General features: G+C 39.4%; 1 long non-coding RNA gene across 2 annotated transcripts in view; it reads left to right on the top strand.

The window, feature by feature from the left end:
• Window positions 1-22,773, top strand: part of LOC108543535 (uncharacterized) — a 79,424-nt gene that overhangs the window by 34,102 nt on the left and 22,549 nt on the right. For both annotated transcript variants that reach the window (XR_001889602.1, XR_001889601.1), the window contains exon 2: window positions 18,202-18,288. This is a non-coding gene — a long non-coding RNA (uncharacterized LOC108543535). The remainder of the gene's footprint in view (window positions 1-18,201; window positions 18,289-22,773) is intronic.

Below are 22,773 nucleotides of genomic sequence, written 5' to 3'. Positions count from 1 at the left end.
ATATGGAACCTGAATACCAGAATCTAGGATTCTAATTGAGTGATCTGTTCCTACTTGTTTCACAGTTTTTGTTGCCATTGTGAAGGGATCTATTCTATTTAAGGGTTAACTAGTTATTGCTACTATATACCACTACATTTCCATGACTTACTTTGGCGACATTAGATTTGATATTCTCCCAAAGCTCAGTCTCTTGTTTTGGCCCCTTGAGAGTGGAAAGTGACCAAGATGCAACAATACAACAATAAAGCCAGAGGAGAAGACTGCAGGAGGAAACAATGCTCTAGCAAATGTGGGGCAGAGACATCTGCATTCTTCAGTGTGACAGTGGAGAAGCTCTAGGAATTCAACACCACTGGTACTGGAAAGTAGTGACAGTGGGTCTTTGCTACAGAAATCCCTCCAACCTCCCTAACCCCACCCCCAAACACATATAAACATAGAGATACGGGAGGGGGGTAGGGAAGTGCTGGGTAGTGAAAGGCAGGGTCCCAGGCAAGGGCTTCACCCTCGGGCCTGTGTCCACAGACCTAGATGAACACAGGCACTCCCGTTTTCATGCCCAAGTGTTGCATTTTCCAAGACCACGGTGGCCCGCCACATCCCCCATCCTGTGCCTATAAAAAGCCCGAGACCCTAGGAGGCACACACGTAAGCAGCTGAACATCAAGAGGAACACACCGGCAGAAGAACGCACAGGCGGCTGGACGTCGAGAGGAACAGAGGAGTGGAAAAGCACACCAACAGGCACCGGCAGACGCCGGCAGGCCATCGACTGGCGGAACGACGTGGACGCCAAGGGGAATTTGCCCGGGGTGGTCAGAGGAGAGTCCAGCCCCTGGGCAGCCCAACTCCAGGGGAAAGCCACCTTCCCGCTCTGTACCCCTTCTGGCTCCCCATCCATCTGCTGAGAGCTACTTCCACAATTCAATAAAACCTTGCACTCATTCTCCAAGCCCACGTGTGATCCGATTTTTCCAGTACACCAAGGCAAGAGTCCCGTGATACAGACAGCCCTCTGTCCTTGCAATGAAGCAGAGAGTCTAACTGAGCTGATTAACACAAGCAGCCTACAGACTGCGAAACTAAAAGAGCATACTGTAACACACGCCCACCGTGTTCTGGAGTTGTAAACATTCACCCCTAGATGCTGCCGTGGAGTCAGAGCCCACGCTATCCTGTTTGTCTGCCTGCTCCCGCTAGGGATTTTGAGCAGCGGGGCACGAAGAAGTGAGCCACTCCCACATCGCTCACCCTGCAAAGGGGACAAGGGAACTTTTCCCGTTTCCATAGTGTGAGCCACTCCCACATCGCTCACCCTGCAAAGGAGACACGGGAACTTTTCCTGTTTCCATAGTGTGATTGACCATTGTTCCTGGCTGTGTGGTGGCTTCTGGCTCTAGTTCTCCTGCTCTGCCACAAATTCTGTGAACTGGCTAATATCCTTTAATATGTTCCTTTTAAAAATTTTAAACCGATCCCAGTTCCCTACCTAGTCTCTATGAACTGCTGTAACAGTTAAAAAAATTAACAGGTTATATGCACTGACATGGAATGCCCAAAACATTGTGATAAAAGCAAAATGCAGACTCAGAAAACAAAATGGCATATTTCTTCGTGTCTGTATACACACACACACACACACACAAATATACACACGTGTATATATACACATACATATATACACATATATATACGTATCTAATATATATATTTGTAAATGCAAAGAGAATCTCTGAGAGAAAACAAACTTAATTGATGTAACTGATAATAGTGGCAACCTCTGGCAGGGGAGTGGGATTATGAGGTTGAATGAGAGAAATACACCCAGACTTGTGCCTTTTACTCTGTATATTTTTTCTTAAATTTTTGTAAAACGATGCTTTCAAATATTGATTATGTGCTCAACAGAGCAAAACGAAATGAACAGAACAATCAGCAGGCTAGAGTGTAGCAAACAGAGAACAGGAGTTGTCAGCTCATTTTCAGCTTGATTCTATTCAATTAATGTTATAAGCATCACTCGGGTGCTGAATATATCATAGATGAAAATGAATAAGAAAGGACCCCACTACTCTCAATGGACTAGATAAGCAGATACACAAACAGATGAAAATCTGTTAGCAACACAGAGAGTATTTCTGGAGAGGCCCCAGAAGGATCCTCCTAACCTGCTTGATGAGTTATTCTCTCTAGATAAGGGATTCATATTTTGCTTTTTATTGATACATAATATTCATACATTTATGGGGTACATATAATTTTTGCTACATGCATAGAATGTGTAATGATCAAGTCAGGATATTTAGGGTATCCATCACTCAAGTATTTATTATTTCTATGTGTTGAGAGCATTTCAAGTCCTCTTTTCTAGCTATTTTGAAATATATGAATCATTGTCGTTAATTATAGTCATCCTACTCTGCTACCAAACATTGGAATTCATTTCTTCTGTCCCATATGTTTGTACTCATTAAGCAATCTCTCTTCATTTCCCTACCTGACCCTTCCCAGACACTGATATCTGTCAATCTGTCATTCTACCCTCTGCCTCCATGAGATCAACTTTTTTAGCGTCCACATATGAATAAGAACATGCAATATTTGTCTTTCTGTGCCTGGCTTATTTCACTTAACATAATGACCTCCAGTTCCATCCATATTGCAGCAAATGACAGGACTTCATTCTTTTTTATTCTTTTCATTCTTTTTATGACCATACAGTATTCCATTGTATACACACAGACACACACACACACACACACACAGACACACACACTTTTGCTTTATCCATTTATCCATTGATGGACACTTAGGTTGATTCCACATCTTTATTATTTTTTTCATATACCTGCTGGCTATTTGTATGCATTCTTTTGACAAATATCTGTGCATTTCCTTTGCCCACTTTTTAGTTGACAAGAGTTGTTGGTTGTTTGGTTTTTAAGTAGTGATTTGTTTGAGTTTCTTATATATTTCAGATGTTAGTCACTTGTCATATGAATAGTTTGCAAATATTTCCTCCCATTAATCCTCCCTCTTCATTCTGTTGATTGTTTCCTTTGCTGTGCAGAAACCTTTTAGCTTAATATAGTTCATTTCATCTACCTTTGTTACTCTTGCCTGGGCTTTTGATGTCTTAGTCATAAAATCTTTGCCTAGACCAATGTCCTGAAGTGGTTTTCCTATGTTTTCTTTGGTATTTTTAGTTTTGGATCTTAAATTTAAGGCTTAATCAATCTTCAGTTGGTTTTTGTATACGTTAAGTGATAGGGGTCCATTTTTATTCTTCTGCATATGGATATCCCATTTTCCCAGCACCATTTATTGAAGGAAGTGTCTTTTCCCCAGTGTGTGTTCCTGGCTGCTTTGTCAAAAATCAACTGGCTGTATATATGTGGATTTATTTCTGTGTTCTCTATTCTGTTTCATTGGTCTATGTATTTGTTTTTATACTAATACCATGCTGTTTTAGTTAGTTTTCATACCAATGCTATGTTGTTTTGGTTATGATCGTCTTTTAATGTATTTGGAAGACAGTTAGTGTGATGCCTCCAATTTTGTTCTTTTTGCTAAGAATTGCTTGGCCATTCATGCTTTTATTTGGTTCCATACACATTTTAGGATTGTTTTTTCTATTTCTGTTAAAAATGACATTGTTATTTTGATAGAGATTGCATTGAATCTGTATATTGCTTTGGGTAGTATGGTAATTAAACAATACTAGTTTTTCTTATCTGTGAGCATGGGATGTTTTTCCATTTGTTTGCATCCTCTTCAATGTTTTTCATCAGTGTTTTGTAGATGGCTTTCACCTGTTTGGTTAAATATATTCCCAGGTAATTTTTTTACAGCTATTGTAAATAGGATTGCATTCTTTTAAATTTTTATTTACTTTTTGTTTTCTCAATGTTTTTAATACATGAGGGTCTTACTATGTTGCTCAGGCTGGTCTTGAACTCCTGGCCTCAAGCAATCCTATCACCTCAACCTTCTTACTAGCCAGGATTGCAGGTGTAAGCCAATGTGCCCAGCTGAGATTGCCTTCTTGACTTAATTCTCAGCTAATCCATTATTGGTATATACAAGTGCTAGTGATTTTTATTTGTTGATTTTGTTTCCTGCAACTTTATTAAGTGTATTTATCAGATCCAAGAGTTTTTTGGTAGAGTGTTTAGGTTTTTTAAGATTTAAGATCAATTCATCCAAAAATAGGAACAACTTGACTTCCTTTTTTTCCAATTTGGATGCTTTTTATTTCTGTCTTTTGCATGATTGCTCTGGTTAGGATTTCCAGTATTATGTGGAATAGAAGTGGTGAATGTGGGCATCCTTATCTTGTTTCAGTATTTAGAAGAAAGGCTTTCAGCTTTTTACCATTCAGTATGTTAGCTGTGTGTTTGTCATATATGGCCTTATTTGTTGAGGTATGTTTCTTCTATGGTTATTTTGTTGAGAGTTTTTATCATGAAGGAATGTTGAATTTTATTAAATGCTTCTTCTGCATGTATTGAAATGATCATATGATTTTTGCCCTTCATTTGGTTGTTGTGATGTACCACATTTATTGATTTGCATATGTTGAACCATCTTTGCATCCCTAGGATAAATCTCACTTGATAGTATTGTGTTATCTTTTTAATGTACTCTTGGATTTGGTTTGCTATAATTTAGTTACAGATTTAGTTGTGGATTTTTCTATGTTCATCAGGGATATTGGCCTGAAGTTTTCCATTTTGGTTGCATCTTTGTTTGGTTTTGGTATCATGGTAATACTGGTCTTATTGAATGAGTTAGGGAGAATTCCTACCTCTTCAATTTTTTGGAATAGTTTGAGGAGAATTTATTTTAGTTCTTCTTTGTAAGTTTGGTAAAATTCAGCAGTAGATCCATCTGGTCCCAGCCTTTTCTTTGTTGGGAGACTTTCTAGCTGATTCAATTTCGTTACTCATTTCTGGTCTGTTCAGATTTTCTATTTGTTTCTGATTCAATCTTGATAGGTTGTATGTGTTCATGAATTTATCTATTTCCTCTAGGTTTTCCAGTTTGCTAGCATACAGTTGTTCAGTATATTCTCTGATGATCATATGTATTTCTGTGGTATGAGTTGCAATGTATCCTTTTTTGTTTCTGATTTTATTTGGGTCTTTTCTTGATTAGTATAGCTAGTGGTTTATTGATTTTGCTTATCTTTTAAAAAAACCAACTTTTAAAAAACCAGCAAAATAACTTTTTGTTATCCTTCATATTTCTTTATTTCATTTAGTTCTACTCTGATCTTTATCATTTATTTACTTTTGATAATTTGAGGTTTGGTTTGTTCTTGCTTTTCTAATTCCTCGAGGTGCATCATTAGATTGTTTATTTGAAATATTTCTACCTTTTTCAAATTTTTTATATTTATTTTTGTGGGTACATAGTAGGTGTATGTGTTTATGGAATACATAAGAAATTTACATAGTAGGTGTATATACTTATGGAATACATAAGAAATTTTGATACAGGTATGCAATGCATCATAATCACATCAGACTAAATGGGGTATTTATCAAGCATTTATCTTTTCTGTTACAATCCAATTATATTTTTAGTTATTTTAAAATGTACAGTTAAATTATTATTAACTATACTCACCCCATCCTGTTGTGCTACCAAATACTAGGTCTCATTCACATTCTCTAATTACTTTTATTGTACCCATTAACCATTTCTACTTCCCCACTACCCCCCAACTCGCCTTCCCAGCCTCTGATAATCATCTTTCTACTCTGTTTCCATGAATTCAATTGTTTTCATTTCTAGCTCCCACAAATAAGTGAGAACATGCAAAGTTTATCTTTCTGTGCCTGGCTTATTTCACTTAACATGATGACCTCCAATTCCATTCATGTTGTTGCAAATGACAACATCTCATTCTTTTTATGGCTGAATAGTACTCCATTGTATATATGTACCACATTTTCTCTATCCATTCGTCTTTTGATGGACACTTAGGTTGCTTCAAAATCTTGGCTATTGTAAACAGTGCTGCAATAAACACGAGAGTTCAGATTTCTCTTTCATATACTGATTTCCTTTCTTTGGGGTATATAGCCGTGAGATGGCTGGATCATATGATAGCTCTTTTTAGTTTTTTGAGGACCCTCCAAACTGTTCTCCATAGTGGTAACATTTATTTATTTTCCCACCAACAGTGAACCAGGGTTCCCTTCTCTTCACATCCTTGCCAGCATTTGTTATTGTCTGTCTTTTGAATATTTAAAAATTTATTTTGTGACCTAATATATGACCCATCCTTGAGAATGATACATGTGCTGAGAAGAATGTATTCTGCAGCCACTGAAATAAATGTTCTGTAAATATCTATTAGGTCCATTTAGTCTATAGTGCAAATTAAGTCTGATGTTTGTTTGTTGACATTCTGTCTGGAAGATCTATCCAATCCTGAAAGGCTGAAATGGGGTAAAATGATATCCCATTGTAGTTTTAATTTGCATTTCTCTGATAATCAGTGATGTTGAGCATCTTTTCATATACCTGTTTGCTATTTGCATGTCTTTTGAAAAATGTCTATTCAGATATTTTGCCCATTTTAAAATCAGATTATTAGATTATTTTTCCAATAGAGTTGTTTTAACTCCTTATAAATTCTGATTATTAAACTCTTGTCAGATGGGTAGTTTGCAGATATTTTCTCCCATTCCGTGGATTGTCTCTTCACTTTGTTAATTGCTTCCTTTGCTCTGCAGAAGCTTTTTACTTGTGATCCAATTTGTCCATCTTTGCTTTGACTGCCTGTGCTTATAGGGTATTAGTCAAGAAACTAATGCCCAGTGCAATGTCCTGGAGAGTTTCCCCAATGTTTTCTTTTAGTAGTTTCATAGTTCGAGGTCTTATATTTAAGTCTTTAATTCATTTTGATTTGATTTTTGTATAAGGCAAGTTTCATTCCTCAGCATATGAATATCTAGTTTTCCTAACACCATTTATTGAAGAGATTGTTCTTTCCCCAGTGTATGTTCTTGATGCCTTTGCTGAAATTGAGTTCATTATAGGTGTATGGATTTATTTCTGGGTCTTCTATTCTGTTTCATTGGTCTATGTGTCTGTTTTTAATGCCAGTAGCATGTGGGGTTTTTTTTTGTTTGTTTGTTTGTTTTGGTCTTTTGTTTTGTTTTGTTTTGCTTTTAGATGGAGTCTTGCGCTATCATCCAGACTGAAGTGCAGTGGGGCAATCTCAGCTCACTACAACTTCCATCTCCTGGGTTCAAGCAATTCTCCTGCCTCAGCTCCAGCATAGCTGGGATTGCAGGCATGTGCCACAACACCCAGCAAATTTTTTTGTATTTTTAGTAGAGATGGGGTTTCGCCACGTTGGCCAGACTGGTCTCAAACTCCTGAACTCAGGTGATCCACCTGCCTCAGCCTCCCAAAGTGCTGGGATTACAGGAGTGAGCCACCATGCCGGGCCAGTATAATTTGAAGTTAGTTACTGTGATTCCTCCAGTTTTCTTCTTTTTACTTAGGATAGTTTTGGCTGTTTTGTGGTTTTTGTGGTTCCATATAAATTTTAAGGTTGTTTTTCCTCTTTCTGTGAAGAATGTCATTGGTATTTTGATAAGGATTGCATTGAATCTCTAGGTTGCTTTGGGTAATATAGACATTTTAACAATACTTATTCTTCTAATCCCTGACCATGAAATATCTTTTTATTTTTTGTGTCCTCTTCAATTTCTTTCATCAATGTTTTGTAGTTTTCATTATAAAGATCTTTCACTTCTTTGCCTAAGTTATTCCTAGGTATTTAATTTTATTTGTAGCTATTGTAAATGGGATTATTATTTTACTGATTTCTTCTTCAGATTGCTTGCTGTTGGCATATAAAATGCTACTAATTTTTGCATGTTAATTTTGTAACCTGAAACTTTACTGAATTTGTTTATTAGCTCTAATAGTTGCGTGTGTGTGGAGTCTTTAGCTTTTTCCGAATATGAAATCATATCATTTGCAAACAAGGATAATTTGACTTCTTAATCTACAATTTTGATGCCCTTTATGTCCTTCCCTTGTCTGATTGCTCTAGCCAAGACTTCAAGTACTATGTTGAATAACAGTGGTGAAAGTGGGCATCTTTGTCATGTTCCAGATCACAAAAGGAAGTTTTTCAGTTTTACCCCATTCAATGTCATACTAACTGTGAGTCTCTTGTACATGGCTTTGAGTATGTTGATGTACATTACTTCTATACTTAGTTTTTTGAGCATTTTTATCATGAAGGGATGTAGACTTTTATCAAATGCTTCTTTAGCATTAATTGACATGATCATATGATTTTCATCTTTCATCCTGTTGATATGATGTATCACATTGATTGATTTGTATATATCAAACCATCCTTGCATCCCTGGGATAAATCCCACTTGGTTATGAGAAGTAATCTTTTTAATGTGTTGTTGAATTCAGTTTACTATTATTTTGTTGAGAATTTTTGCTTCAATATTCATCAGGGATATTGGCCTATAGTTTTCCTTTTTTGATGTGCCTTTGTTTGGTTTTGGTATCAGGGGAAATACTGGCCTCATAAAATAAGTTCAGAAGTATTTCCTCTTCCTCCATTTTTTTGGAATAGTTTAAGCAGAATTGCTGTTAATTCTTCTTTAAATGTTTGGTAGAATTTAGCAGTGAAGCCATTAGGTCTGAGTTTTCCTTGCTGGGAGACTTTTATTATGACTTTGATCACATAACTTGTTATTAATCTGTTTAGGTTTTGGATTTCTTTATGTTTCAACATTGGTAGGTTGTATGTATCTAGAAATTTATTCATTTCTTCTAGATTTTCCAATTTATTGGCATATAGTTGTTCATGGTAGCCACTAATGATCCTTCAAATTTCTATAATATCAGTTGTAATGTTTATTTTTTCATCTCTAATTTTATTTATTCTCTCTTTTTTTCTTTATCAGTCTGGCTAAAGGTTTGCCAATTCTTTTATCTTTTGAAAACAAGCTTTTAGTTTTGATAATCTTTCATATTGTTTTCTTCATTTCAATTTCATTTATTCCCGCTCTGATTTTTATTATTTCTTTTCTCCTGCTAATTTTGGGTTTGGATTGCTCTTGCTTTTCTAGTTCTTTAAGATGGATCATTTAGTTATCTATTTGAAGTTTTACTTCTTTTTTGATAGAGATACTTTTAGCTATAAACATCCCTCTTAGTACTGCTTACATTGTATCCCATATGTTTTGGTATGTTGTGTTTTTCCATTATCATTTGTTTCAAGAAATTTTTTGATTTCCTTCCTAATTTCTTCATTGACTTATTGGTCATTTAGGAGCATATTCTTTCATTTCCACATGTTTATATAATATCCAAAATTTCTCTTGTTATTGATGTCTAGTTCTGTTCCATTGTGGTCAGAGAAGATTCTTGATATTATTTTAATATTTTTGAATATTTTAAAATGTATTTTGTGACCTAACATATGGTCTATCCTTGAGAATGACACATGTGCTGAGAAAAAGAATATATTCTGCTGTCACTGGATAAAATGTTCTGTTAATATCTATTAAGTCCATTTGGTCTATAGTGCAGATTAAGTCTAATGTTTCTTTGTTGATTTTCTGTCTGGAAGATCTGTCCGATGCTGAAAGTGGGGTATTGAAGTCTCTAGGTATTATTGCATTGTGGTGTGGTCTATCTCTCGCCTTAGCTCTAGTAATATTTGCTTTATATATCTAGGTGCTCCAGTGTTGGGTGCATTTATATTTAAAATTCTTATACTCTCTTGCTGAATTGACCCCTTTATCATTACATAATGACCTTTTTTGTCTCTTCCTATTGTTTTTGACTTGGAATCTATTTTGTCTCATATAAGTGTAGCTACTCTTGCTTTTTTGTTTTGTTTTGTTTTGCTTTCATTAACATGGAATATCTTTTCCATCCATTTATTTTAGTCTATGTGTGTCTTTATAGGTGAAGTGAGTTTCTTGTAGGTAAAAAGTCATTGGATCTTGTTTTTTTTGTTTGTTTGTTTTTATCCATTCTGCCACTCTATGTCTTTCAATTGGAGGGTTTAGTCCATTTACATTCCATGTTTTTATTGATAAGTAAAGACTTACACCGGTCATTTTGTTATTTGTTTTCTGCTTCTTTTGTGGTCTTCTCTTCTTTTTTTCCTTCCTTCCTGTCGTCCTTTCAGTGAAGGTTATTTTTTCTGGTAGTATAATTTAATTTTTTGCTTTTTTGGTGTATGTATTCATTATATGTTTTTTGATTTGAGATTAAAGTGAGGTTTGCAAATACTACCTTATAACCCATTATCTTAAACTGATGACAGTTTAACACTGATTACATAAACAAACAAAATTTTTTAAAACTAATAAAACTCCACACTTTAGTTTCCAATTTTTAACTTTTTGTTGTTTCTTTTTTTCTTATTGTGCTGTCTGTGTCTTAAAAGCTGTAGTTATCATTTTTTAATTGGCTCACCTTTTAGTCTTTCCACTTAAGAATAACTTATGCACCAAATTTAGTGTTATCGTATTCTGTGTTTTTTTGTGTACTTACTATTACTCGTCAGTTTTGTACCTTCAGATGATTTCTTATTGCTCAGTAACATCCTTTTCTCTCTGATCTATTGCTAGTCTGATGGAGATTCTCTTATAAGTGATCAGACACTTTTCTCTTGCTACTTTTTTATTTTTATTTTTTGAGACAGAGTCTCACTCTTTCACCCAGGCTGAAGTACAACAGCGTGATCTTGGCTCACTACAACCTCAGTCTCCTAGGTTCAAGCAATTCTTCTGCCTCAGCCTTCCAAGTAGCTGGGATTACAGGCATGTGCCACTGTGCCTGGTTAATTTTTGTATTTTTAGTAGAGATGGGGTTTCACCATGTTGGCCAGGCTGGTCTTGAACTCCTGACCTCAAGTGATCCACCTGCCTTGGCCTCCCAAAGTGTGCAATTACAGGTGTGAGCCACCATGCCTGGCCTCTTGCTATTTTTAGAATACTCTGTCTTTGACTTTTGACAGTTTGATTATTGTGTGCTGTCTATGTCCATTTGTGTGTTGCTACAAAGGAATACCTGAGGCTTAGTAATTTATAAAGAAAAGATGTTTATTTGGCTCACAGTTCTGCAGGCTGAACAAAAAACATAGTTCCAGCACCTGCTTCTGATGATGGTTTCAGACTGCTTCCACTAAAGTTGGCATGTGCAGAGATCAGCCGATGAGAGAAGAAGCAGGAGAAAGAGGGGAGGAGGTGCCAGACTTTTAAACAACCAGTTCTCATAGGAAATAATAAAATGAGAACTCAATTTTTACCATGAGGATGGCACCAAGCCATTTATGAGGAATCCAGCCTTATGACTCAAACACCTCACAAAGGCTTACCTCCAACATTGGAGATCAAATTCCAACATAAAATTTGGAGTCAAACAAACACAACTACAGCAGATGGCACAGAGAAGACCTTCTCAAATTGTGTGTATTTAGAATCTTTGCGCTTCCAGTATCTGGATGTCTAAACCTCTTGCAAGAGTGGGGAAGTTTTCAGCTATTATTTTGTTAAATAGTTTTTCTATTCCTTTTACTTTCCCCTTGCCTTCCTGGACACTGAATATTTGAATATTTGGTTGCTTTATGGTGTTCCACATGTCACACAGGCTTTCTTCATTCTTTTTTATTCTTTTAAAAAATTTTTGTCTAATGGGTTATTTCAAAAGGCCCATCTTCAAGTTCTAAATTGTTTCTTCTGCTTGATCTAGTATATTATTGAAGCTTTTAGTTTTTTTATCATTCAATGAATTTTTGAGTTTCAGGATTTCTGTTTAGTTCTTTTTATGATACCTGTCTCTTTGACAAATTTCTCATTCATATTCTGAATTGTTTCTCTGATTTACTTGTATTGTTTATCATGTTCTTTTGTATCTCACTGAGCTTCTTTAACATTATTATTTCGAATTGTTTTCTGGGAATTCATAAACTTCTTTTTCATTGAACTATTTTACTGGAAAATTATTGTGTTCCTTTGGAGTGTCATATTTCCTTGCTTTTTCATGTTTCTTGTGTCTTTACATTGATATCTGCATATCTAGTGTGACAGTTCCTTCTTCCAATTTTTTGAATTTGTTTTCATAAACGAGGGCTTATTCCTGAAGATGTTTCTATGGTGTTGGTGGAATAGGGCACTTTTGCTTTTATTCTGGGTGTGCATGGTAGTGTAGTCTCCATATTATTTCTTCAGCTGTAAATAGTATTGATAATGCCTGTGACTTTTCTCAATGGATTGGGATGCGGTTGTTAGTGGAGACTGTGGTGAAGGTTTGCTGGGGATAGGGATGCCAGGTAGGCCAATCCTGAGGCCCCAGTGGTAGACAGTGAACAGCCAAATGCTCATCCTTGGGTCCCAGGGTGGTATATGTTGGAACCTGTGTTATCATGTCTAGATGGCCTGATTCTTGGGCCTCCAGGTGACTTTCTTGTGTGCCAGCAGTGTCAGCAGTGAGCAGGAGGGTGGGTGTGCCCTTGGGTTTTGGGGCAGTGGGTGTGGCATGGGTGATGGCAATAGCAGTAGTAGGACAACTTCTGGCTCCTAAGTGGTTCACACTGGTGTTGATGGTGGCTGTGACAAGTTGAGTGGGCTAGTCCCCAGGCCCACAGATGGTGTGTGCAGGTGGGTTCCAGCTGTGATGGTAGCAGCAGGTTGAGTGGGCCATCCTCAGGCTTCTGGGAGAAGTGCTTAGTGCCTATGGTGGTGGATGGGGTAGGGCAATCCTCAGGCCCTTGGATGGCATGCTTGGGCATGCTGGGGCGCACAGAGCCAGGCCAGGCAAACCTGTCTTCAGGGAGCCCATGGTGCTTGCAGGTGTTTCCTGTGGGAGGCAGGACAGGATAATCCCCCGACCCCCATTAAAATGCTCAGATGGGAGTAGCAGCCCCTATGCTGTGGCTTTCCTGCTCTGGAGGGCAAGATTGCTTTCAGTAGCAGCAGCCACAGGCAGGCAGCTGGGGAGTGTGCGCTTCATCCCCAGGTGGTGGCTGCCAACAGGGGAGCCTGTTTTGGGGGTATCTGTAAATGCATGGTGGCCTCACTGCTGGGGGCAGCAGGATTGCTTGCCAGTCATTCATGTTTCTGTCCTAAAGGCATGTGAAAATGCACAGCCTCTTGTTGCTGGGGGCAGCAGGGTTGCTACTAATGGTTCCTGCTTCAGCCCTGGCAGCAGTTCTAGGAAGAGACTGTCAATGGGGCTCCAGGGATGTGGAGATGCGGAGGCTATTGGACCCAAGGGCAGTATGCAGTCTGGTGGGGACTAGGGTTCCAAAATGGTGCCATTCTGTATCTTCACAGGACTCATGGGGTGAGTGAGACCCACCGTGAGCTCCCTCTCTGAAGCAATGCAGTCACACAGACTCTGGGAAGTTCCCTAAATTCGTCTCAGGGCCCACAGGGGTTGACGGGCCCTCCTGTGGCTAGGATTGTAGAAGTAGTAGAAAGGTGGATTTCTCGGGAGCAAGGGGGTTCTATCACTACCCTTTCTCCACGTGAGGGGACCTATCTAGGCTCCCAGCCAATTTTAGCCTAGCAGGCTGCCTCACTACCCTCTCCCTCCTTGCCTTAAGTGTTTCCTGTAACTTTCTTGTTGGATTCCAGTATTCTCTCTTAGATTACCTATTTGAAGTGTCAAGAGATTCATATTTTAACCAAGTCTTTGGGGCAAGCAATCTCTTACTGCAAAGAGGGACACCAATATGTGGGAAATTTAATCACAGTATGCCCTGCCCCAGCCATCGTGGTCAGAATTAATCACCTGGGCTGTGCACCTGCCACACTAGGCCATCCTTTCGTCCAGTCAGGTAGGTGTCTGTGTCTGTCTTCTCTCTAGCATGTGAGCTCCCCGAGGGCAGTACTTATCCTGGAACCTACAGTAGTGGAGCTCAAGGGAAGTCAGCTTAAACTCACTCACCCAAACAATCTTTACCAAATTCCAATTGCAAGCAAGACACTGCTAATTCTGGGGGCACAAAGGGAATCTTAAACCAGCCAGTTAAGCGTGTGTACAATGGTTCTGCTTCCTGCTTTTGAAGGGTTTATATCCAATGGGAGAGAAGAGGAGGTCTAGGCATAAATAAACCCACGGCAAAGCAGACACATGTAAATAACAATGCTTCCCACATTATAGCAAGAGGTCAGCTGAGTAAAATATATGGATAGGTTCCAGGTCCCTGGTATTAGAAAGAGAACCATCTTATATTTCAGTAGAAAGGCTTGAGGTTTTTTTCCTCTTAGTTTCCCATTTATTAGGAAACTAATAAATATTAGGAAATATTTTGAATGGTATAGATAATAATATGCTTATTCACACCATCTGAATCCAGTGATAGTTAAACATTTTGGCATGGCACATTTATTTCTGTTCTTTTTTGAGACAGAGTCTGGCTCCATCAGCCAGGCTGGAGTGCAGTGGTATGATCTCGGCTCACTGCAACCTCTGCATCCTAGGTTCCAGCGATTCTTCTGCTTCAGCCTGCCGAGTAGCTGGGATTACAGGTGTGTGCCACCATTCCTGGTTAATTTTTGTATTTTTAGAAGACATGGGCTTTTGCCACGTTTGCCAGGGTGGTCTTGAACTCCCGGCCTCAAGTGATCCACCTGCCTCAAGTGCTCCACCTGCCTCAGGCTCCCAAAGTGCTGGGATTACAGGTGTGAGCCACTGCACCTGGCCATTTCTGTTCTTAATAAGGCGATAAAGATTACAGAAAGAGTTGTAGGCCCTTTGATGCCTTTCCTTAATTCTATTCCCCTCCCTCTTTCCCAGAGATCACCACTCTCCTAAAATTGCTTTGTCTCCTTCCCATTTATAAATACTTGTCCTTTATTTATGTGCTCCAGTAAATATATAGTATTGCTGGTATGTTTTTAGAATTTACATAAATGCATTCATGTTGTGGGTAATTTTTTGCACAATTCTTTCATTAGACAACATTTTAATGGCTGTATGGTATTTATTTGTTTGACAAATCTCAACTTACTTTGAGATTTAAGTATAAATGTAATCTCTTGGGACTCCATCTGAGGGAGGACTCTTCCTTGAGACCCTGCTAATGCTCAGATCTAAGGCCTCTCTTTAGTAGTCAGTAGCACTTCTTTGGCAGTTATTTATCACATTAAAATATCTTTCAAGAACCACGAGAAGGCATCTGATTATTACAAACCATCGTGCCCCATGAACTGTCTATGTTTCAAGGAAAGACACTGGGAATTATTTCTATTTGACAGCCAGTGCCTAGCCAAGTGCCTGGCATATAGAGGGAGGTTCAAGACTATTTAATGCATTAATCCAAACTCCTTTTATAGAAAAAAATGTCCATATGTGCTGATGTGTGTCTCTGTCAGGGTCTGAGGGCTCCAGTAGCCATCCCGCTCACCCTTTCTTCTAGAATTCTAATAAGCTCATCTGTTTTCTTGCCTATAATATGAACAAACAATTAGAACGAAAAAGGAAGGAATGTAATCTGCTTCTAGAGGAGAACATTTATAGTAGCAATAAGAGAAAGCCTAGCAGAGATGACAGAAAGAAAATTAGAAAAAGCATAAGAATCTGAAGATATTTACTGTAATTGATTTATAAGTACAATGCTGATTCACCAAAAGAAGATTAGATTGTACTCCATATAATCTGGTTGAAAAGTCAGTAGAATACATAATGTTTTTAAGTGTAAAAAGAAAAGGTGATGGGACATTTAAATTTGTTTTTTGGGGCATGTCATCCCTATCCAAAGTTTAATAGATGAGGAACCGCTATATGTGTTTTTCATTGATTATTGGTTTTACTCAACGTTTTGCTTAAATAGTCCCTGCTTTAAATTTTAAAGCAGATGAATTAGAACATTTTGTATTTCTCCCTTCCGAAAAGATCCCACCAAAACTAAAATGAATTACTTTCCTGGCCCTCAACCAAATTTTTGTCAGAAATAAAATATGACTTTCCTCGGGCACCTTTCTGACCTCCCTGAGAAGTGAAGAGTGAAGAGAGCTGGGCCTCCTCGTGCCTCCTCCCTCCTCTGCTGCAGAGCCACTTGGTGACATGCGCTGCACAGGCTGTGAGGCAGAGATAAGGTAGAATGCAGGGTCCTAGACCCCTTGGCCCTCTTCTCACACCGCTTGCTCCCACCTGCCCACCTTCTGAAGGGTGACATTGTGGGCACAGGCAGTATTTTCCTCCTTCACCGGAAATTAGCACTGGGAAGTCACTGGGGCAGCAGATGTGGAAGACCAACGCATGACCTAGAGCAGTTTATCCAAACAGCTTCCCAGAGGCTCTCGATGGGAGCCTCTGACTAGTTTCCAGGGCAGCACATCGTGAATCCTTGGCCAGGCTTCACTTTTCAGAGCTCAGAAACAGCTGTCCTGGCCACTCAGTTCCCAATTCCTTTGGCTGGGGTCCTGAAACAGAACTCCCTGCCTCTGCCGTCCAAGTCTTCCAGCCCTTCAAGCATCAGGGGCTGCTGCCTTGCAGCCACCTCTGCTCCTTCATTCACTATCTCTCCCTTTAGTTCTCAAAGCCCTATTAAGGAAATTGGAGAGTTGACAAGCTCATTGGGCTCTTCCTGGTTTCTCAGTGTGTGGCCCCACTCTGAAGAACTCACCTTTATCCTTCCAGCAAATGCACACTCTCTCCTTTGCCAGAGCCCCCATGCTCAGTGGCTGAGGGAGCTGCTCAAGCCTTGAGAACAGTCAAGGAAGACCTTGATAAGAAAAGAGAACAGGAAAACCTAACATGGAGACAGGGAGACACCCCTAAGTCCAAGCAGCTCTTTAGAATTAGAAACAGAGTTGCGGCCTGTTCATTAACATCTCTGGAAGTTTTTGAGAACTAAGAACTACGTGACTAGATACTTATGTCCTAATCCTTGCCTGTTAATAACTGCTTTTTATATAAACAACTGAGACTATTTAAGGACACTACAAGTCTCTATAGAGTTTTAGAAACCTAGGGCATTTAATTTAATTGTTTGTATTGCTTAACTCAGTGACTAAAGATGTTCAGAGATTAAACTAGAGCTTTGAAAAATGTGTTCATTAGCGATCCAGTGTCTGCTTACCTGGAAAAAGAAAAGGCAGGATGGCAGATATAAGATATAAGGAGAGAGAAGAAATGGTCAGAAATGACATACAATGTTTCTGACACTAAAATTTGAATTGGCGAAGAATGCCCAATGCCTAGTAGTTTGCTACTTTCCTACACTTCTTTCCTGTCTAGTGCTGTCACATGAAAGCCTCTTCAAAACGCAGTCAGTCATTAGGCAGGTGTAGTATCAGTGCTGTGTAGCTGGGTCACGGGCCGAATACACAGGCCTTTCTTGGGAATCCTGGATTACCAAAACTGGCCACCAAGAGTCTTATACATATTATGGCACCCAGGCTCACCTGAAAAAAAAATGGTGAAGGGGACAATTGAGTTGCTCTCATGGCCCTGGTGATGCTGAAATTCTCAATAAACAGAAGAGGCCAAGGCTGCCCCAATTTCCAAAGATAGAGAGTTACGCAAGAGGGCAGGGACTTCCCTGGGAGAGGCCTCAGTTTGAGATACTCATAGACTCCGTAAGAGGAATGCTTGTAAGTGTGACTCCCTAGGGTAGCTGTAAAGGTGAAAATCACAGTTTGCCAGAGAACATCATGGTCATCAGCAGGAGAAGGCTTGACTGCAGTAGGAAGGAATGAAGACAATGGATTAAAAACCAAAGAGAGAGACTGACATGGGGCTCAGCTTCCTGGTGAGGCTCTGGAACTACTCATGGCTGCCAGTTCTACAGTTGGACTTCCCAGTTATGTAGCCTATTTTGGTTAAGCTGAATTGAGTTGGTTTTCTGTCACATACAACCGGGAAGAACTGACAGACTCAGTAGTTATTTTGACATTATGTGTTTCCTCAGCACTTACATGAGCAGATCCACAGAAAGGAGAGCTCATGACTCAAAAAGTCTAAAGACCAGTAATCTAGAGTCTGGGGAAACGGAATAAAGTGCTGTGAGGCTGCAAATCATTATTGCCATTATATACTTTGTGCTATAAATAACAGTAAGTTGGTTATAACTACTATAACAAAGATATTCTTCTGAATTTCTTTAAATATTAATTCACTTAATCCTTCCCCAAAACTGGTAAGGTAGGTGCTAATATTATTGTTCCCATTTTGCAGATGAGGAAAACCAAGGCGTAGAGGGACTGAGTAAATTGCCTGATACTACACAGCTAGAAAATGGAAGACCTGGAGTTCAAACTCAAGGTAGTCTGGATCGCCAACCTTAACCACTACACACACGGTCACTCTTTAAACAGAAAAGAATGTGCTGGTCATGACCGGTGTGTCAGAAAGTCTGTCCGTAAGAACCATTATAAATGATGTGTTTCCTTCAATCTATTGTTTTAACCTTTCAATGACTGATTCCCTTGGAGAAGCTAGCCACGTAAGAAAATGAAAGGTCAATAAGCAAAAGCCTACTGAATTATGTTTCATTTGTCTGTGCTTTAAGGTAGAGAACACAGAACATTTGTCTGTATTTTAAGGTAGTTTCACTCATTCACTTAGAAGATTTTAAGAACAAAGCTTGTGAAACTGTCCCCCAAAAAACTCACAAACAGAACCTAGACTTGGGTCCACATTTTGGTCAATTAATATGGAGAATTATGAGGAAGGAAAAAGAAGGTAACATGAGAAAAGAAAAGGACCAAGACAGATTTGAAGCTACAAAAATCAGGATAGCAAAGAAGAGAAGGGCAGACATTAAATAATTGAAAAAAACAGAAATGCACATTTTCAGATAAGATACACTGACAAAAAGAGAAAAGCATCCAGAGAAGGAGAGAGGAGTGGGCCACAATAAAACAAAATAAGAACAGAAATAGATAGAAATGGATTTTCAGTTCCTTGAGGACAGAATGTCCATTTTGTTTGCTGTTGTTTTCCCCAGAGCAAGCACAGTGCCTGACATAGACAGTCAAGAAATAGCTGTTGGATGAATAAATGAAAAAGAGAAAGAAAGAAACACATGAAAGGCAACAGATAGGAAAGAAATATGTGTAGCCATTAAGTATATAGACTATGGAATCAGGCAGACCTGGGTTCAGATCTTGGCTTTGTATCTTCAGATCCATGTGATATTGGGTAATGTACTCACTACTTTTACTGATTTGGTATCTTAGTTTCTTCATAGGTAAAAATAAGGATATGTTCTAGCTATTGAGTTAGTTTTATCTTATCTCCAAAACACCTTTTTATATGCTGCTTTATGATGCCAGGGCTGAAACTATATAGACCACACTTTGGCTTTGCCAGTGTCTACCTAGCACTGGTAAGAGAGGGCACTAGAGGGAGACCGGAAGGGCTAAGAAGGAAGAAGGGACTTGTTTCTCCTCATCTGCTTCCTGTTCCTGAGAGCATCATTTCTGAAAATCTTCACCACAGCAGCAGCAGCAGTTCTTTTCTACAGCAGCAACAGAGCCCAATTTGCAGTTTTTCCAACAGCTGCAGCGCCATCTTCACTGTGCCCCTCAGAGGTGCCAGTGGTGCACCACGAAGGCGTGCCCTGCAGCTGCCAGCTCTGGAGCTACACCTGCAGCTGCACCTTTGGAGCTGAGGTTTAGCTTCGGAGCTCCCCTCCTCCACATCTCTAAGTTTTAACAACTCCATCTTTTTCTTGTTCCCCTAGGCCTACAGATGGAAGCTGCTTCCTCCAGTTGCTACCTTTTTGATACCTTAGGGTCTCTTTTTACCCCTTTGTGACCTAGTCATCAACTTTATACCTAGATAATAATTCTTCTATTCAATTTTCTGTTTAAATAACTAATACGGCTTCTGTCTCCTGACTGGGCCCAGATTGAAAGTGGATAACACCGACTTTACAGGGTTGTGAAGATAGATGTGTAAAGTGCTTAGAATATTGTCCGGTTATAGTAAGAATACAATAAATCTTAGCTATATAATATGTGGACACACTGAAGAACACTTAGACAGTAATACTAGAGGTGGCATAGATGAGTTTTCAGAGAGCAGTACCTTGACGTTTTGACCTGTGAAGACTTTGGCAGGTGTGCTCTGCCTTCCCAGCTGTAGGCGCATATAAAGTATCCAAGTCAGATAGCACATGTCATTGAATTTAGGACACCATAGATTGTCATATACACCATTAATTTTGTGTATCATCAAGAAAACAAAAAAATCACTGCCGTTAAACTATGGCATGTTGTGGAGTGTGAGGCTCATCCTTATATTGCAGATGTTAAATGTGAAAAAAATATATATCTTAGAGTTGATGTCATACAATATTTACATTGAACCATGGTGAATGGTGAATGTAAGATAACCCCCTGATGAACCTATAGGCCTGTAGGCATTCTTTATCCCTCACTCTATAGGATCAACATCACTAATGTGCACATACACACACATACACACAGACACACACACACATACATACACTAGGAAAGGTAAAGAAGAAAAGCATTTCTTGGCCCTGTATGGACCATTATTCAAGGGTCATCAAGGAAGCCAATAATTGGAAATTGGTCTCAACAAAATAAGTCTTTTATTTAGTTCAGTTTGCCTGTTTTAACCAAGTGCTTACCCTCCTCACCCAGCAAATTCTTCCATCTTTCTGAGCAAAATAACCTAGCGTACAAACCAGAGGCAAATCAGAAGTTTGCTTCTACTCAAACTGAGAAAGAATGGGAACTCATAGTGGAATGTTTCCTTGCTTGTTAGTGTGATGGGTGGTCTAACTTAAAATTATACTGTGTTCAGAACAATGTGGGCTTTTATGCGTCATGCTTAAGCTTCAATCCAAATATGTTTCTGGAGTATAGTTATACCAGAAAACAAGGAATGTAAAATAACACCTTATGAGTCAATGTGTTTTCTGCCCAAAATAGTTTTGTTTTGTTTTTTTTTTTTTTTTGAGATGGAGTTGCGCTCTCTCGCCCAGGCTGGAGTGCAGGGGCATGATCTCGGCTCACTGCACTCCGCCTCTCAGGTTCAAGTGATTCTCCCACCTCAGCCTCCCGACCCAATCAGATTCTTAATATGGCTGGCCCTGCACAGCCCAGATCACCTTGAGAAAATAGCCTGAAATTGACTTTACATCATGCAGATTCAAGACTATCTGGCTCTGTATTAAGTCATGGACAAAAAAAAAAAAAAAAAAGGCAAATCGATGGGGCAGAGGGAAAGAGGGAAGGAGGAAGAGAGAGGAATGAGTGTGAGACTGTCAATTTATTTGAAGAAGGAAGAAAAGAAGATAAAATGAACACTCTTCAGAAGGTTTTCAATGACCAGAGTTAATTTTCTTTAATTTTCACACACTAATCAAATCAGGGGAACTGCAATCAGTCTCGTTTTCCCCGTTCCCTCCTCCAGCTTGATCTGAACATGGAAAATCAGTCAGCCCTCTTCTTTATTTTATTATTTTATTTTATTTTTTGAGATGGAGTCTCCCTCTGTCACCCAGTCTGGAGTGCAGTGATGTGATCTTAGCTCACTGCAAACTTCACCTCCCAGATCCAAGCGATTCTCTTGCCTCAGCCTCCTAAGTAGCTGGCACTACAGGCATGAGCCACCGCACCCGGCCAGTCCTTTCTATTCTAAGCTCTGTGCACCAGGCTGGCAACACTTGTTTAAAAATCCATTCTATACTTCTCTGTTTTAACTTTTAACCCTCTCCCTGGGATATCTGAAGAGGAAAAGTGAGCCCCAACACATGAGAATGAAGAGGAGGAGAATGTGGGCTGCATTTCCCATGGGACACTGGAAATGCTGGCTTCATGGGGACAAGATTCTTTTTCAGAATCCCTACCCAAATTGCTGGAAAGAAGACCCAAGGAGGCATGGTAAGGGAGTTACACTAATCGTGAAGGAGTTTTGTCCTGTTTATTACACACTTATAAGTAGCCTTGTGCTAGGCATTGGAGACGCAAAGTCAGATAAGAGAATTCTAGCCTCTAGGAGCTCATAGTCTAATCACTGTGTGATCAACCCAATACTTCCCCAAAGCAAAGCCCCCAGAGTTGAAAGGTCAGGGCCCACTGGAAGCACAGAGGAGACAGTGAGGTAAGAAGCAATTGCCCCAGCACCTTTGCACTTGCTCTTCTCCCTGGCTGGATGTTCTCCCTTGAGATAGCCTCACGGCTCACTCCCTTGGCCATGTTCAGAAAAAGACCAGCATCAGGGAGACAAGAGTAAGATGGATAAATTTGTAGGGGCTGTGGCATTCTCCAATAAAAAACTGCATGTACCAGATCTTTTATCATACCACTCAGACTTCTTTGTTCATAGCACTGTCTCTCCCCACGCGTGTGTCAGCTTTCCTCTATGTTAAATCTCTCATAAGTTTCTGTTCAGAATATGTTGTTTCTGAATAACATGTATTCTGAGATATGCACCTCACAGAACTTTAAGTCACACCGCCCTCCTTGGTGACTCAGTAACCAGTTATGGTGCCCCCACATAGTACAGACATTGCTAAAAGAACTCCAGGGAGAAAAGCAATGGTGATGTGATCAGCAGAGGTCAGGAAACGTGCTGGAGCTGGCTGGCAGCGTTCACAAGAATCAATGGTCAAAGTCATAAGAATTTTTCAAGCCAGTTGATGTTATGTTGTTGGTAAGCTTAAAATTTAGCCATGGTGGAAGGATTCAAACCACGGAAATCAGCCAACACTACACATCAGAGCTTCTCTGCCTTCCGTAAAGCCAGTTATTAACCATTAATTTGCACCCC

Source organism: Rhinopithecus bieti, unplaced genomic scaffold (assembly GCF_001698545.2).
Source record: "Rhinopithecus bieti isolate Rb0 unplaced genomic scaffold, ASM169854v2 scaffold_25288, whole genome shotgun sequence".
In the NCBI taxonomy this organism is placed as follows: domain Eukaryota; kingdom Metazoa; phylum Chordata; class Mammalia; order Primates; family Cercopithecidae; genus Rhinopithecus; species Rhinopithecus bieti.
Note: the sequence above shows the minus strand (reverse complement) of the source record. Positions and strands in the feature narration are given on the sequence as shown.